The following is a 17,704-nucleotide window of genomic DNA, read 5'->3' as shown; positions in this document are numbered from 1 at the left end:
CGACATTTGTTGAACAAAATGGTACCTCGAAAACATGACATCTCGTTGTGATTCCATTCCACTACTTAAACGATTGATACCAACATTTCAATAATATATATACATTCTTGTCGTGTTAAAAGTTTTATGAATTTTGAATAATATTTGGTTTGACTTATATCCACATCCCATTATACACGCTGTACTAAGTGTTATCTCCTCGAAGGTCAGATTGTATAATCACTAGTGGTAAATTTGTCGTATTAAGGATGTATTAGTAATAACTTTTTCCTACCGGATTTTGTTCGAGAGATGGTATGATCAATGAAAATAACGCATTAAATAAACAAGTCAAGAACAGTATTGTGTAATTGTCGGGCTGACTATTGCTTAGACAGGCAGATTAACAGAATCGTTTCACATAAGATAGAAGGTGAGTAATTATTAAATATCTTCTGATTATCACTTACACCAGTTTTTAATATGATCCATATCGGATATATGCTTTTTGGGGTTTTTTTTGTAAAAAATTGTCATCATCGCACAAACAGACGAACTAAGCTCTGAACGAATGATTTATTAAGATGAACACTCAGTAATTATATACCAGTAATTGAATCATGGGCTCATACAAATAAACGTAACAAAATTGTAAAAATTAAACGTACTAGGCAAATTGTACTTTTGAAAAGATTAGCCATACCTCTTTTTTTCATCAACAGGCCGAAGAAAACAATATTATAGCACAACTAGAAAGATTTCCATCTTTTCAACTAAATGTGTTTAATTCTAAAAGTTTACAAAGGGATTTTTGAAAACATTGAATATGAATTAATCAGACTGATATTCATTTGTATTGTAGCAAAACATTAGTCAGGGCTAGACATTAATGGTTAACACATTTGCATACATTGTTTCATGTTCATATAAAAATTTACATTTGAAGACACCAAACGATCATTTTTGGGATGAAATGTTTTCATAGATACCTTTTCATAAATAATCAAAATACGCAACCATAGATCGTTGTTAAAGATCTTCAAAACTTTTCAAGTTGAGGAACAGCTGCTGATCCTTTGATACATATAGGTTATTCCATTCTATTTAATGAAATTGTTGATTTAGTATATATCCACCTAATTTTGTTTTCTTATCAACAATCATGCAAATTCTCTGACTTCAGTGTGTGTATGTTCTCAGATTTACGATGAAATCATTCCTGTTTATATTGATGACCATTATTCTATTGGAACATCTTGGAAACCATTTGGTGGCAGGAGTAGGATGTGCCAGTATTGGGTGGGGAGGGTGTGCTGATTATGGATGCTATAAATCTGGAGGTCACTGCATAAACTATGGAAGAAGACCAAAGAACAGATGCCGATGTGTTAGACGTGGAATCAATGAAAAATGGGTAGGTATTTACTTGAAGACCGAATGCTGACGACAGATGTCCAAAGTTTATTTTTTGTGTTGTTTATGTGTATTGCTTTGTGGACTGTTTCTTGTTCTTCACTCAGTTTTTTTTCTCTTTTTTTATCATGGTGTTGTCTGTTTTTCTTCGACTTATGATTTGTATTTGCCCCTTGGTATCTTTTCCCCTCTTTTTACGAATACAAACAAATTAAATTATTGAAAGAACCTGTAGCGCTAATTAACATGTATAGTTGACTTCTTTCAAAAAACTTTATCAAAGTAAGATAATATGCTAACAGTATTTCTTGAAATACTCGCAATCTAAAAATTACATATGATCATAATATATACACTTTTATCATAAATATAATAATAAAATTCTTTATATCATTACACTTACATTAATTTTGTACATGAAACATTATATTTCAAGGGATTTCTAGGTCAAAATAATTTCAGTTGTAGATCGTAAGTTAGACTTTCAATCAACACAATAATTCAAAAACAAAAACAAAAAAAAAAGGTCCAGAACTTGAAATATTTTTTCGCAAAGCTGAAGTTGCTCGTTTAAAGACCATCAATACCTACATTTTTCAAATTACAAAATCACTTAACTATAATTTATTTTATATAAAGAACGGCAATCTTTGACGAAGAAACTAAAATGGGACCAGCAAATTGTTTGAATATGCCGGATTAGTACTGTTAGCCCTATTGTATCCAATAAGTAGTGTATAGATATATATAGTTTATAAATAATCGTGTCCATGAACCAATCTTAGCAAAACCTACTAATATTTTTGCCTATATGATATCTTATTTCTTGTCCGTATCGAGTTTCTATAATTATTTTCCATGTATCGCTGTGTATGCGTTATATGCAATTTTATTTGCATTTAACTGTTTGTCTTCAATTACAGGTTTATTCTGTTATTGCTTTGTTAATGCAAGATTTGGTGATTCATATACATAGCATGTTTCGCTTATATATATTTATTTTAAATTATATATATTATTTTTAACTGTCAACACCTGATTTGACCTTTTCTCGGTAGATTGTTCTGTGGTTAATTGTAAAATTTACACATCTATTTATTTGAAAGGATTTTTCCAACGTAAATGATCTCTGGTAATCAACTGGTCGTCTATGAATTTCTTTATTACTTTAATTTGATGATATTACACCTGGTGTTTCGGATATCATTTAGGACAAGTTCGACCAAGGCCGTTCATCCTCGTCAGGTGCCCTAGCCTAATTTATTTTTATTTACTACAACATTTGATTATAATTACTTTTTAATTGTTATCAATATGTTTCTCTCGTGTAACGTATCAAATGCAGTTACATTTTGGGGGCACCGTTTTATAAATAATCGTGTCCATGAACCAATCTTAGCAAAACCTACTAATATTTTTGCCTATAGGCTATTTTATCTCTTGTCCGTATCGAGTTTCTATAATTATTTTCCATGTATCGCTGTGTATGCGTTATATGCAATTTTATTTGCATTTAACTGTTTGTCTTCAATTACAGGTTTATTCTGTTATTGCTTTGTTAATGCATGATTTGGTGATTCATATATATAGCATGTTTCGCTTATATATATTTATTTAAAATTATATATATTATTTTTAACTGTCAACACCTGATTTGACCTTTTCTCGGTAGATTGTTCTGTGGTTAATTGTAAAATTTTACACATCTATTTATTTGAAAGGATTTTCCTAACGTAAATGATCTGTGGTAATTAACTGGTCGTCTATGAATTTCTTTATTTCTTTAATTTGATGATATTACACCTGGTGTTTCGGATATCATTTAGGTCAAGTTCGACCAAGGCCGTTCATCCTCGTCAGGTGCCCTAGCCTAATTTATTTTTATTTCCTATAACATTTGATTATAATTACTTTTTAATTGTTATCAATATGTTTCTCTCGTGTAACGTATCAAATGCAGTTACATTTTGGGGGCACCCAAAAGGTCAAATCAGGTGTTGACAGTTAAAAATAATATATATGATTTAAAATAAATATATATAAGCGAAACATGCTATGTATATGAATCACCAAATCTTGCATTAACAAAGCAATAACAGAATAAACCTGTAATTGAAGACAAACAGTTAAATGCAAATAAAATTGCATATAACGCATACACAGCGATACATGGAAAATAATTATAGAAACTCGATACGGACAAGAAATAAAATATCCTATACAGTTATAGGACAAACGCCAGATTTTGAGTTTCTTCAGCAAAATAGCCAGAACATTTACCAATTAACAGCTTATTGATAAATCATTTATTCAAACACTTGTTTATTTGTCTTCACAGCAGGGAATCTTCTGATTACCACAATATTTTAGATGACTGACCAGAAATGACCACATGTGTACCATGGAACAGTACTTTTACAGTTCATATTAATAGATTGTTATCAGAATCAGCTAGTAGCAAACTCTTCTGACTTTTGAATTTTATATACACTAGACCCCCCTTTTTTAAAATTAATACAAGGCAATGCAAACATTCGCATTTGAAAACTGAGTATTTGTGTTTAGTATTTTATTTTTATATTTAAACGTATAACTAAATCTTCAATATAAATATGAATAAGAAATGACTGATTTTGTAAAATATTTTTTGTATACTGGAATGAAACTTGAGAAGTTATAGAATTTGATGTTCTCGTACCACAGGCACTAATGTTTTTATAAATTAACTCTTTACAAAACTTTGAATTTTTCTAAATACTAAGGATTTTTTATTTCAGGAATAGATTATCACCTTAGCTGTTTTTTGCAAAATCTTTTGGAATTTTGGGTCCCCAATACTCTTTCATCTTCGTACTTTATTTTGGCCTTTCAACTTTTTTGATTCGAGCGTCACTGGTCAGTCTTTTGTAGACTAAACGTGTGTCAGACGTTCAAAATTAGATGCCTGGTATTTATGATGAGTTTTTTAGATACAGTCAGAAGTTTGAGTTTTTCTTAGACATCTATAATTTTGTCGAAGCATCATTGAATGATATTATAAGTTAGGTTCTTCAAGATCAAGAATAAAATTTAAAATATTTGTATCAATTTTCCTTATTTTACTGATAAAAGGCTTTTTTGAAGTTAATATTTAGATTTAGTCTTGGGTTAAAGTTTCCAAATATCAATAACTTTATGGAATTTTATGAACAGGGACAGAATTTTCATCATGACCAAAAAAATGGCAACTTAAGAATTTTTGTTTTTTTTTTATTTTAACTTTTCTGTATTTTGCTGATGATTAGAATTATTTTTGTTTAATAAACATTTAGATACAGTTTAGGGTTAAAGTTAACAAAATATCAATAACCTTTCTCAAACCTTCATTTTCAGGAAACTTTTAAAGAAGATTCTTCATACTCAATAAATACCATGAATACCTGACATGTAGATTAAAATTTTGAATTTTCCACCCATTCTTTCGTAATTTACAAATAAATTGTTTTTTGGCAGTCAACTTTTTAGGTATAGTCTGTTGTGAAAGATTTTGAATAATTTTGCCAAACCTTCATGGAATTTTACAAAACTTTGACTGAAGCTTCTATATAATCAAGAGATTGAACCCTGAGCAAATTTTGAATTATTTTTTAGATAACGATGTAAATACAAAATATTTTCCAATAATTTAAATTCGAGACTTCAAGGTCATATTCAGATGTAGATACTCCTAACGGTGCCTTGGTGCCTCCCCTTTTCAAAATCCTTGAATCGCAATTGATATGCTTTTGTCACTGTCCTAAGTCAGGAATCTGATGTTCAGTAGTTGTCGTTTGTTGATATGGTTCATAAGTGTTATATAACTGTATAGGACAAACGCCAAGTTTCATCCTAAAATTTAGGAGATATCAAATTGCACAAATTATTGATGTTAATTAATCCATTCAACATATTACAACCTCTTATCAGACTCCCTGCTGGTAGAGATTAGAAAGTCAGATAATTGGGTATGAAACTTTTATCTGTGACCATGGTAATCAGACCACTGACCACACAGACAAATGTTTAATTCAGAATTTGTAGAAGAACACTATTTTATAGGACCTTATAGAGTGAAATCTGTTCAAGGAATACAACATATGTGTTAATAATATAATATAGATATAAGAAGATGTGGTATGAGTGCCAATGAGACAACTCTCCATCCAAGTCAAAATTTATAAAATTAAACCATTATAGGTCAAAGTACGGTCTTCAACACGGAGCCTTGGCTCACACCGAACAGTAAGCTATAAAGGGCCCCAAAAATTACTAGTGTAAAACCATTCAAACGGGAAAACCAACGGTCTAATCTATATAAAAAACGAGAAACAAGAAACACTTATGAACCACATCAACAAACGACAACTACTGAACATCAGATTCCTGACTTAGGACAGGTGCAAACAAATGCAGCGGGTTTAAACGTTTTAATGGTACCAAACCTTCACCCTTTTTCTGAAACAATTGTGTAAAATCACAACATAGAAAGACACACTATAAAATATCAACTGAAATAGCTTAACTCAATCAAAGGACATATTAACACGAGTGAACATACACTGAACAAATAAATTTAACCTATGATACAATGCAAATACAAAATAAATAGAACTAAGGGAAGAATAATAAAAGTAACATGTTATATCGGTATGAAATGTTAAACAATTTAAGAAAAACTATATGCTTGAACAAAAATATATATATATATATATATTTAAGGAGTTATTTGTATATATGTTTGAAATAATTAGTTGCAGAAATGAATTACTAAATTAATAGTGACAAAAGCATATCAATTGCGATTCAAGGATTTTGAAAAGGGGAGGCACCAAGGCACCGTTAGGAGTATCTACATCTGAATATGACCTTGTTTAAGTCTCGAATTTAAATTATTGGAAAATATTTAGTATTTACATCGTTATCTAAAAAATAATTCAAAATTTGCTCAGGGTTCAATCTCTTGATTATGTAGAAGCTTCAGTCAAAGTTTTGTAAAATTCCATGAAGGTTTGGCAAAATTATTCAAAATCGTTCACAACAGACTATACCTAAAAAGTTGACTGCCAAAAAACAATTTATTTGTAAATTACGAAAGAATGGGTGGAAAATTCAAAATTTTAATCTACATGTCAGGTATTCATGGTATTTATTGAGTATGAAGAATCTTCTTTAAAAGTTTCCTGAAAATGAAGGCTTGAGAAAGGTTATTGATATTTTGTTAACTTTAACCCTAAACTGTATCTAAATGTTTATTAAACAAAAATAATTCTAATCATCAGCAAAATACAGAAAAGTTAAAATAAAAAAAACAAAAATTCTTAAGTTGCCATTTTTTTGGTCATGATGAAAATTCTGTCCCTGTTCATAAAATTCCATAAAGTTATTGATATTTGGAAACTTTAACCCAAGACTAAATCTAAATATTAACTTCAAAAAAGCCTTTTATCAGTAAAATAAGGAAAATTGATACAAATATTTTAAATTTTACTCTTGATCTTGAAGAACCTAACTTATAATATCATTCAATGATGCTTCGACAAAATTATAGATGTCTAAGAAAAACTCAAACTTCTGACTGTATCTAAAAAACTCATCATAAATACCAGGCATCTAATTTTGAACGTCTGACACACGTTTAGTCTACAAAAGACTGACCAGTGACGCTCGAATCAAAAAGTTGAAAGGCCAAAATAAAGTACGAAGATGAAAGAGTATTGGGGACCCAAAATTCCAAAAAATTTTGCAAAAAACAGCTAAGGTGATAATCTATTCCTGAAATAAAAAATCCTTAGTATTTAGAAAAATTTAAAGTTTTGTAAAGAGTTAATTTATAAAAACATTAGTGCAAAAAAAAAACTTATCACAGTAAAATATTGAAAAAAGAAAAAAAAATCTCTTGATGCTGTCATTGTATAAAAGAAGCGTCTGTCAGTTAAATAAATTCTGTGAAGGTTTAACAAAAATGTTGACGTTATAAAAAAAAAAATAACCAAAGAATGAATCTAAATGTTGATGACACGACTAGAGAAGGATTAGTTTAGTTTTAAAACAATATTTTATTTTTCAAAAGTGCTCAAATAACAATTATACAATAGAAATACAGGAATTTGGAAACAAGATGAACTTACATTAATCGTTCCCCATTGTTATGTCTAGCATTGGCGACTTTAGTTGCAGGCTAGACAAATAGTTAATTGTAAAACTGGAAATATTAAAAATGTCAAGATTTTGTTTTTGGTGAAAGACATATATTTGCAATGAATTTTGAGCTACTTTATAAATTTTTAAAACTTGTGTTGGATTTTTGACACCATTATTTAGAGAAAACATTTTCAAAGTGTGCCTGTGGTACGAGAACATCAAATTCTATAACTTCTCAAGTTTCATTCCAGTATACAAAAAATATTTTACAAAATCAGTCATTTCTTATTCATATTTATATTGAAGATTTAGTTATACGTTTAAATATAAAAATAAAATACTAAACACAAATACTCAGTTTTCAAATGCGAATGTTTGCATTGCCTTGTATTAATTTCAAAAAAGGGGGTCTTGTGTATATAAAATTCAAAAGTCAGAAGAGTTTGCTACTAGCTGATTCTGATAACAATCTATTAATATGAACTGTAAAAGTACTGTTCCATGGTACACATGTGGTCATTTCTGGTCAGTCATCTAAAATATTGTGGTAATCAGAAGATTCCCTGCTGTGAAGACAAATAAACAAGTGTTTAAATAAATGATTTATCTATAAGCTGTTAATTGGTTAATGTTCTGGCTATTTTGCTGAAGAAACTCAAAATCTGGCGTTTGTCCTATAACTGTATAACTGTATAGGCAAAAATATTAGTAGTTTTGGTTCATGGACACGATTATTTATAAAAAGTCTATTAGAAAAAATAGATCGTTCAAACAATTGGGAAGACGAATAAGAAAACATTGGCAGTTGATTGAAAATGACACAATTGCTAGAGATCTATTTCCCAAACCGCATATAATTGCTTATCGGAAGCACAAGAACGTGAAGGAATACTTGACCTCCGCAAAATTATAACCACTGTAAATAATAAAAGTATAATTAAATAAGAAAGGACATAAAAGTAATCAGGTTTTTACAGATTCACCAGGTGTAGTGCCCCCAAAATGTAACTGCATTTGATACGTTACACAAGAGAAACATATTGATAACAAATAAAAAGTAATTATAATCAAATGTTGTAGTAAATAAAAATAAATTAGGCTAGGGCACCTGACGAGGATGAACGGCCTTGGTCGAACTTGACCTAAATGATATCCAAAACACCAGGTGTAATATCATCAAATTAAAGAAATAAAGAAATTCATAGACGACCAGTTGATTACCACAGATCATTTACGTTGGGAAAATCCTTTCAAATAAATAGATGTGTAAAATTTTACAATTAACCACACAACAATCTACCGAGAAAAGGTCAAATCAGGTGTTGACAGTTAAAAATAATATATATAATTTAAAATAAATATATATAAGCGAAACATGCTATGTATATTAATCACCAAATCTTGCATTAACAAAGCAATAACAGAATAAACCTGTAATTGAAGACAAACAGTTAAATGCAAATAAAATTGCATATAACGCATACACAGCGATACATGGAAAATAATTATAGAAACTCGATACGGACAAGAAATAAAATATCCTATAGGCAAAAATATTAGTAGGTTTTGCTAAGATTGGTTCATGGACACGATTATTTATAAAAAGAACTTGAAATATTTTTTCGCAAAGCTGAACTTGCTCGTTTAAAGACCATCAATACCTACATTTTTTTCAAATTACAAAATCACTTAACTATAATTTATTTTATATAAAGAACGTCAATCTTTGACGAAGAAACTAAAATGGGACCAGCAAATTGTTTGTATATGCCGGATTAGTACTGTTAGCCCTATTGTATCCAATAAGTAGTGTATAGATATATATAGAAAGTACTGGTAACATTTTTTTCAATATAATGGTTCCTAATGTAAATCATTAAAAAACATTTACCTTGTACCTCAATAATATTTGGTACTACAGACAACAGTAGACAAAGGTATTAGTAAGCAGATATTGAAAGCAAGCTGAATACAATCTGTCATGTTCCTTCCTCTGTCATCTTATACTCGGGGTCACTTCTATCCTTTGGGGTAGGGATGGGTAACTGAGATACCCGGTACCCTTCCATGTTCCTAAAAAATTAATATTAGAAATAAATATTCCGTCGTATATTTTTCGTACATGATTATGTTATTTTATATGGAAAAAAATTATTTTGACAAATATCTGATTTATTTATAACTGTGGTTTTAATCACATCTATAAAAATTTACTGACATTTGATTAGTTGTAACGTGGCACTAGCTACGAGATATAGAAAAAAAATAAAATATGATTTTTTTTTTGTTCAATCATTAATGAAGGTGAAATAGTGAAATAAAAATTCGCTTTTTGCAGCCAGTTTGGTTTAGTTCTGTCAAAATAAGCAAAAAACATCGCTAATGAATTTTTCACTTACAAGTGAATAAATCGACCTCCTGAAAACAGTATTCATGTGAACTTCAATTGACCTCTTAGCTAGAGATGGTTAAGCCTTGAACTAGGCGTGTTCAGCTAGTAAAAGGAAAAGAATGTCAACATTGAAAGTGAATCAAGGGTAAACCATTTGATGGACTTAGTCGATCTACAAAAACTCATTCTTATACAGGTAAAAACGATTATTAACATATTGTTTTAACCTATAATATGAAATCAAACAGACCTAGAAAAATCCAAATGCACGAGTTCGCTATCTATTTATATCTATGTTTATGTTTATGTTTATATCGGGTTATATAACCGTCGTCAGTCTTCGGAAGGTCACCTCGATGGTTAATTAGATGGCGTCTATACTAAAATAAACACGAAATGCTGATACATAATTTCGAGTTTAAGCATTTTTTAGACTGTTTTTTATTTGGATATACGTTTTAGTATGTTATAAGTTGAATATGAGAATTTGAGTCAAATCGGTGAACATGAATTTGACAGCTAATGCCCCTTTAAAAAGATAATCAACAACATTTTCATATATTCATTTCAATTTCTTGTCCTTATCATATAGTTTCAAACTTAAAATATTTACCTATACATAGTTAGTGGAATCCAATTCCTCCCCCCCCCCCCCCCCCCCAATATATTTCGGTCGCTATGCTTCAAGGCTCTTTAAGCTACATCATGAACATTATTGGGAAGCATGATCTTGTGCAATGCTGAAAGTGGAAAAAGAAACACAATTGAATTTTAATTAACGTTATAAACTGCAATTTTTAAATTGATTTGTAAATGGACCTATTTTTGTATGAATTGCATTAACATTTGAAATGTGTAATTAGAAAAAGGTAATCGCGTCTTACGTGAATTAAATGTTGCGTCTAAAATATATCTTTTGCTTGTTTTTATAATTGGTAACAATATACATTGTATATATTTTCAGATGAAGGAGACTACGAACGTGCTAGAATTCTTTCAAGTTATAATGGATACAAAGGAAAATGATCCTTAATTTCACTCTAGGAAATTGACTATTGACCCAACAGAAAAAAAAAACAAATTCACCGTTTCTTTATGTAATGTCTAATCTCTCTCTTATCCATTGACATTTGTAGCCGTTATAAACAAATGCATTTATTATACCAGAATTTTGGCAAACATAATTAATTTGTATCTTCAATTTCAATGAATTCTATTATAAAAGTCTTTCGAATGTATTTTCATCGTATACCTTTCATTATATGTTACTATGCTACCCACGGCAACAAAAGACTTGTTTCAAGTCAGGAGTAGTTATTATACGTCGGTGAATGTCATTGTCTGTATAGTTTGCTTTTGTGTTGATGTTTTATTTATCTAACGTCTCTATTGACATGTCAAATAGACATCCTCATCATGTCGTACAAGTCTTACATATTTTTTCGCCTGTCACGAATACTTCATTCAGTTCAAACATATTCCTGACACCCAACAATGTCGATCTGAACATTTAAATGAAGTTAGGATTATATAAATACATCTTTATTAAATACTTAACATTGTAAAGCTGCAACTCCTTATTACCAAATCACAAACCATAGTCGGAAAACTAAACCTGAACATTTTACTGTTAAATTGTATTTAGACCACATATTGGCAACATATCGAAACGTTCTGTGGTGTTACTGTCATCATCACGAATTGGTTGACCGATACTACAATGTATGTCTCGGTGTCTCAATTAAATCCCTATCGACATGTTTTCGCAGCCTAAGATCTTTAGATACCAGAAAAGTCGTCTGATCTGTAACTTGCCCGTTTATAAATTTTGAAATTATAAAGAAACTAAGGATTCAACTCCCTCGGGCAAAGTTGGCTTAAGAAGGATTTGGTTATTATTTTATGTCATTTTCGATTATATAGCGCTTCAGCTGCTTCGGTTTTATACATTCTTGGCTTTCAAATATTCGGCTAGGAGCGTTTCAGATGAAGGTAAATCCAGAAAAGCGCTTCGGACGCAAAGTTAACCCTGTCTAAAGTGGCAACTGGTTTACTCTCGCCTTCATTCATTTAGTGTTAACCCATTGAAGAAATATATATAAAATAAGGAGGTTTGATATGATTGCAAATGAGACAACTCTTTAACAGGGTCTAAATGAAGCGGATTAAACCGCAAATCTTGTACTGATAAAGTCAGATCTCATGTCAGGCCCTGTCATGACAAAATATAAACAATAATTAATGAAAAAACAACTGCCTGGTATAAACCAAAACATGAAACGAAAAACAAACATGATTGACATCAACCACCCTAATTACAGGCTCCTGACTTAGAACAATCAATACAAACTTTTCAAGATTCCCTAATAGTCTGGGATTATGATATTTGTCTTAATACGACAGGCTCAGGTGGAAAAATTTCGAACCATCTTCATATCGACTCTAGTCTTCAATCCAAATAGGGGCCTCGGTGGCCGAGTGGTCTAAGTAGTTCAAGAGAAAAAGTAGTCAAACAACTGTATCACTAGCTAGTCAACACTGCGGAGTTAGAATCCTGCACGTGGCAGGTGCGCTCGACTCTTAATCTTAATAGACTAGGATTGTCAGTTTTCCCATAGAAAGTAGGTTGTTCTCTTCGGGCACTCTGCGTTTTCCTCCAAAAAATTAAAACTGACCGCCACGAAATAGCACATCAATACTGAAAGTGGCGTAAAATACCAATCAATACAAATGGAAAAATGACGGGATTCATTTTCTGTCATATATGTACGTGTCTATGCTTTTTTTCTTTTTTTTTTTTTTTTTTGTGGGGTACTAATTTTTTTCTTTTTCTTGATTTTTAGTAGAACGGGGGAAACCAAGAATTTCAATATGTTATAATTCAAATTTCCTATAAGCTTCTTTACATTTTTTTCCCACTAATTATTCACGAAAATACAATTAATCATTGTGTTTTTTTTTATTTCCTTAAGATACAAGTACAATGATGGTTTTAACTAGACTGTTTCAGTCAATTCTTTTGTTATTTTCATTTGATTTATTCACAACATAAGTGACATCAATGAGACAGCTACTGAACTACACAAACAATACAAACTTCTAGAGGTCAATACGGGGTCTTTAGCGATAGGCAATTGTATCGAAAATAAGCCTAGCTGTAAATCTTCAGAATCTGGTAAGGCGTGTTTTAATTCAACAGAGATTATAAGATATCAGTCATCAACGGCTAACATGTTCCTTAAAATATACAAACAAGACATGCAGACTTATAAAAACGAAATCATTGACGAAGTTCCTTACAACTTTGAGATCATTTTAGTTAGATAAAGTTAAAATTTATAGCAGGAACTGTATGATTGCAGTGTGACACTCTGATGCTATTATTTTGGTTTCCAATAGATCGGCGGTGCCTTATCTACAAGGTATGACATACCGATTTTTTTTATACAAACGATCTATAAACCAGATTTTCAAGTAATGTATTATATTTGTACTGTAGTATATGTTTTAAACATATATCTAGAATTCGAATATTGTATACAGGTATTTTCCTGACATTCAACTTTTCTTAAAATATCAAGAGCATGTCCAGATCTTGAAATGTTGAAATGTTATAGCCCAAAATCCACTGTAGTGGTTATCTTTGTGCATATCTTGTGCAGCATTGGTGGGTCCAGGGGGTTTCCGGATGATGGAACACCCTTTTTTATTTTTTTTTTAATTATCTGACCGTTTCATGGTGGAACCCAACCCCCAACGCCTTTTTCATGGTGGAAACTCCCCTTTTCATGATGGCTGGATCCGCTCCTGTGAAGGGTGTCTATACTCCTAAAGTAATATTACTGAAACCAAAGAAATATAATCAATTGTTTTGTTGTAGTGATTGACAGTAATCACATTGAAGGCAACCTCTTTCACAAGTTTTAAATCTCACCAGAATTATCGGTTTACAATGATCTAATATAGTTTCATGTATGTAGTGGTTGAAGTCGACGATAAGGAAATTATTATCAGTTATTTTCAAATGAAATCCAAACTCACTCATCAACGTAAGTAACTAAGATTATCTTTATAAAAAAATCATTTAGTTTTTATTTTATTAATTAGTACACAATGCTTCCATTATCTTTTATTTCGTTCATTAGAACATAATTTTTCCATTATCTTTTATTTCATTTGTTAGAACATAATTTTTCCATTATCTTTTATTTCATTAATAAGCACACATTTGGCCTTACTGAAAAAATAAAAAAAAATAGTCAAAATATGGTCAAAATACTCATGTTGTCCGGACGGTTAATAACTAAACGTGTAATACTCATATGGTCCGGAACATATATGTACATGAATATAAGGCTAAACATACATTGTAATTGTAAATATTTCCAATTAATTTAAGTTTTATTTTTGTTTGTTTAAATTTAATAATACCTTATCAGGATATGATTACTATAACATTAGACAAGGGATGACATTGTTTCATTTTGAAAACAAAATTACAATGCTGACGGATTCCATTTGTTACAAGCAGTTTAGAGTTCATTTTTACATCTCATTAGCATGTTCTCGTTATTCTGATCTGTCTCTAATACTTGCCACTAAAGTTAAACAACAATCCGCCAACATCATCGTATACGCTATTCGTAAATATTGTGCCAGAAACAACAAATGGCTGTCAGAGGACAGAAAACCGGATTTTTTAACATTTATTTGTGTCCTGGCATTTTTCAATATCACAAGGACCATAACTAATCATCAATATTGAATTTGACCTCCATTTTGTCATCAGTAACACCATTTTAAAATAGTGAAACCTTTGGTTGAACGGTTCACGAGTTAAAGCATGGACATGACTGGAAACACCATTTTTCAATCTTTCAAGAACCATAACTCCTGAACGGTGAAAGTGAAAATCGTCAATATCAAACTTGACCTCCGTTTTGTCATCATTAACAATATTTTAAAATTTGAAAAGCTTTGGTTGAACGGTTCATGAGTAAATGCATGGACACTGTTTGGCAGCCGCCCGCCCGCCCGGATGCATGGACACTGTTTGGCAGCCGCCCGCCCGCCCGGATGCACGCCCGCCGTACATTCCCAAATCAATAACAGATTTTTACTTCGTAAATCCGGTTAAAAATAAATGTTAAATATTCAGGAAATATTTTATGATAGCCAATGAGAAACTAGTTCTGCAAATAAATAAATAAATGACAGTTTTCTTAATTTGATTTCAGACCGTTAATTAATGTGGCATCGTTATCTCAGTGATTCAAATGAATTCCAAAATGTTGTGTCTAAAATGTAATTGGAAAGCATTTAAATAACCAATAATGGTATAAATACAACTGTTGTATGATAAACAGAAATATTGTGAAAACGTTTTAGGATTAAGCTGAGGTATAAACAATCGATACAAACATATGTTTGAATATCAGTCTATTCGAGATTATGAGATTTTTACTTTTACGAGATCATTGAGAACGAATGGAGATGAGGGGAGATGTCAATAAAACAGAACCCCTCACAAATAATACATATATTGTAACGCTGCCTCTCTGGCTTTAGAGTCGGCCACCAGAGATCACAGGGTCACGTAAAAAGGGATCTATTAGAGGTCGAGAAAGGTGTCTAAATTAAAACCACCGATCTAAACCCGAAATAGGACGAAGGAAAAATATATAAATATATATATATATATCAATGTGCTAGTATAATTCGGTTTTCGTGAGGTTTATTAAAGTAAAAGATAATAATTTATAAAGTTCAACATTTTATTAACGAAATAAAATACTGGGGGAAGGCTGAACTCTCGGTTCTGTCACTGGTCAGTGGCCCCTGGTAAGGTTGGTCTTACAAAAATTAACACGAATGTGAATACTACTCATAACATAGCATTTCATTACAACTAGTCCTTTATACAAAGGTAACTATCATATCCATAACTAATTTTAACCAAACAAGATAAAAGGACTGACCTTCGCCAAATTGTTCATAAAACATACATATGCTTCTCCATAAACTATTTATGTCACTATCTCAACAACTATAGCTATATCAACAGTAACTTACACACGTGAATTCATCAACTCCAAATCCGGTGACAAAATTATTTAGTCACCGTCACCGACAGTTTTAGTCACCGTCACCGTCACCGACAGTTTTAGTCACCGTCACCGAGATTAGTCACCGTCACCGTCACCGAGATTTAATCACCGGGACTTATATCAGTCACCGTCACCTTTTACTTATTAAAATAATATTATTATTTCACAATACTAACTTTTATACTCATAACATCAGACATAATTCTATTTAGTTTCTACTTCCAGTGCTCTATCTCTTTGATTTTACTATCTCAACTAATGCGAGCTATCTCCCTTGATGCAGACAACCACACGTATTTATATTCCAAATTGACCAATGAGAGTTGCGCTTATATAATGACATCCAATCACAAGCCATTCCCTTAACGGTGATGCAATTGTAAACAATGCAATGTTTTTCACGAATAAATATAATTTATGTGTTTAAAATGCAACTAAAAGCTTTGAAAACGTTTGTGATGGGTAAAAACAGATACAAACTACTGTATCTTGCAATCGATAGTGAACAGATAACGAACATTTTAACTAAAACACATCAAACAAGTAAGTATCACCTATATCGGTGACAAACCTTAAAAATCGGAACGAGAGTTATTTAAAGTCTCCAAGTGCTCCGTGCAATTAGCAATCATAATAAAACGAAACCCAAACAGGAAGAATAATAAGATGTAAAACATAGAACAACATGAATCACAATATTATTATTATTTACAACCGTAAACAAAAATCTATGGCCTACTTTCACTTTCCAACAGTTCGAAAATAAACGTTACATGTCTCAAAAACAATACTCCACAGGTTTAAAAGTCATCCGAGATAATAGTTTTATAAGTACAAGCATAAGCATCTCCTGACTTATCAAACACTTTTGACAACCAACTTCTGGTTATGGATCATAACAACGACGAAAAAATGCATATCAAAACAACACTGAATAAATACGGGGAGCCGGCATAACATTGCCCCCTTCCTTAAGGATTTGGTCCCTAAATATATTAGCTTGGTGAGCTGATTTACTCTGTTTAGGAAATACTGATTAAAAAAAAAAAACTATACTATTCTTGATCATTCTTCATCGAGCTCAAAGTATGTCAGTACTATGTGGGTTTAACAACAAAGATATTCTTCATTCACAAGATAAATTTTACTAATTATATCAACAACAAACGTCAAAATCTATCCAAAATCAACAACAAAGTTTAGAAGTTACTCAGTCTACATGCACACAAATCATTTAGTCTCTCCTGTACTGTTGTAACAAGTCCAGACAATTTATAGAATTTTGCCTCCTGGAGCAGCTCGTACAAATAGACATGCTCCCTAGGGAGATATCTTTTTTCCACGGTACAATTGTTCCTCAAATAGTTAAGGATTATCTTGAAGTGAGCAGAGTCTCGATCGAAGAAGTAGACGTTATTAGAAGGACGGAACGGACTTAAAGGCTGCAACATCAAGGCGAACACACAAGAAGGGTCGGCTCTAAGGGTGTTTTTACTTGTCTCTACCTTCATCCCTCCAACGTTGAGAGTAATTGTGTTTTCCTGTGTGTCCTGTAGGGATTGTAGGAAGGTTTCCACCAATTCGGTCTTAGCTGAAAACTCAACATTTCTTATTGGTTCAAAAACAGTATCAAGAGGTTCTACCACGACGTTCT

General features: G+C 31.3%; 1 long non-coding RNA gene across 1 annotated transcript; it reads left to right on the top strand.

The window, feature by feature from the left end:
* Positions 1 to 279: 279 nt before the first annotated feature.
* LOC127710899 (uncharacterized) lies at positions 280 to 11,170 on the top strand. The gene is made up of 3 exons (XR_007986384.1): positions 280 to 412; positions 1,163 to 1,393; positions 10,908 to 11,170. It is a non-coding gene; the product is annotated as an uncharacterized LOC127710899 (long non-coding RNA).
* Positions 11,171 to 17,704: the final 6,534 nt, after the last annotated feature.

The sequence above is a fragment of the Mytilus californianus genome, unplaced genomic scaffold, assembly GCF_021869535.1.
Source record: "Mytilus californianus isolate M0D057914Y unplaced genomic scaffold, xbMytCali1.0.p SCAF_8, whole genome shotgun sequence".
Taxonomy (NCBI): Eukaryota; Metazoa; Mollusca; class Bivalvia; order Mytilida; family Mytilidae; genus Mytilus; species Mytilus californianus.
Note: the sequence above shows the minus strand (reverse complement) of the source record. Positions and strands in the feature narration are given on the sequence as shown.